The 1,678-nt window shown below is 41.9% G+C and overlaps 1 non-coding gene across 1 annotated transcript; it reads right to left on the bottom strand.

Annotated features, from left to right (window-relative positions):
• Positions 1-279: 279 nt before the first annotated feature.
• On the bottom strand, positions 280-387 carry LOC130952170 (small nucleolar RNA R71). The gene has a single exon (XR_009074350.1). It is a non-coding gene; the product is annotated as a small nucleolar RNA R71 (small nucleolar RNA).
• Positions 388-1,678: the final 1,291 nt, after the last annotated feature.

Raw genomic sequence — 1,678 nt, 5'->3', positions numbered from 1 at the left:
CTTAAGCCTCAATTAGTTTCTCTAATGCAACAGAATTGCAAGTTCCATGGACTTCCATTGGAAGATCCTCATCAGTTTTTAGCTGAGTTCTTGCAAATCTATGACACTGTCAAGACTAATGGGGTTGACCCTGAGGTCTACAGACTTATGCTATTCCCTTTTGCTGTAAGAGACAGAGCTAGGACATGGTTGGACTCACAACCTAAAGAAAGCCTGGACTCATGGGAAAAGCTAGTCAATGCCTTCTTGGCAAAGTTCTTTCCACCTCAAAAATTGAGTAAGCTTAGAGTGGAAGTCCAAACCTTCAGACAAAAGGATGGAGAATCCCTCTATGAAGCTTGGGAAAGATACAAACAATTGATCAGAAAATGTCCTTCTGACATGCTTTCTGAATGGAGCATCATAGGTATTTTCTATGATGGTCTCTCTGAACTATCCAAGATGTCTTTGGATAGCTCTGCTGGAGGATCTCTTCATCTGAAGAAGACGCCTACAGAAGCTCAAGAGCTAATTGAAATGGTTGCAAATAACCAATTCATGTACACTTCTGAAAGGAATCCTGTGAACAATGGGACTAATCAGAAGAAAGGAGTTCTTGAGATTGATACTCTGAATGCCATATTGGCTTAGAATAAAATATTGACTCAACAAGTCAATTTGATTTCTCAAAGTCTGTCTGGAATGCAAAATGCACCAAGCAGTACTAAGGATGCTTCATCTGAAGAAGAAGCCTATGATCCTGAGAACCCTTCAATGGAAGAGGTGAATTACCTAGGAGAACCCTATGGAAACACCTATAATTCTTCATGGAGAAATCATCCAAATTTCTCATGGAAGGATCAACAGAGACCTCAACAAGGTTTCAACAACAATAATGGTGGAAAAAACAGGTTTAGCAATGGCAAGCCTTTTCCATCATCTTCTCAGCAACAGACAGAGAATTCTAAGCAGAACCCCTCTGACTTAGCAACCATGGTCTCTGATCTAATCAAAACCACTCAAAGTTTCATGACTGAAACGAGGTCCTCCATTAGAAACTTGGAGGCACAAGTGGGTCAGCTGAGCAAGAAGGTTACTAAACTCCCTCCTAGTACTCTTCCAAGCAATACAGAAGAAAATCCAAAAGGAGAGTGCAAGGCCATCAACATGGCCGAATTTGGAGAAGAAGGAGAGGAAGTAAACGCCACTGAGGAAGACCTCAATGGGCGTGTACTGACCTCCAATGAGTTCCCTAATGAGGAACCATGGGAATCTGAGGCTCAAAATGAGACCATAGAGATTCCACTGGACTTGCTTCTGCCTTTCATGAGCTCTGTTGAGTATTCCTCCTCTGAAGAGGATGAGTATGTCACTAAAGAGCAATTTGCTACATACCTTGGAGCAATCATGAAGCTAAATGACAAGTTATTTGGTAATGAGACTTGGGAGAAAGAACCCCCTCTGCTCACCAAAGAACTGGATGACTTGTCTAGCCAGAAATTACCTCAAAAGAGACAAGATCCTGGGAAGTTTTCAATACCTTGCACCATAGGCACCATGACCTTCAAGAAGGCTCTGTGTGACTTAGGGTCAAGTGTAAACCTCATGCCTCTCTCTGTAATGGAGAAGCTAGGGATCTTTGAGGTACAATCTGCAAGAATCTCACTAGAGATGGCAGATAATTCAAGAAAACAAGCTT

The sequence above is a fragment of the Arachis stenosperma genome, chromosome 9, assembly GCF_014773155.1.
Source record: "Arachis stenosperma cultivar V10309 chromosome 9, arast.V10309.gnm1.PFL2, whole genome shotgun sequence".
Lineage (NCBI taxonomy): Eukaryota > Viridiplantae > Streptophyta > Magnoliopsida > Fabales > Fabaceae > Arachis > Arachis stenosperma.
Note: the sequence above shows the minus strand (reverse complement) of the source record. Positions and strands in the feature narration are given on the sequence as shown.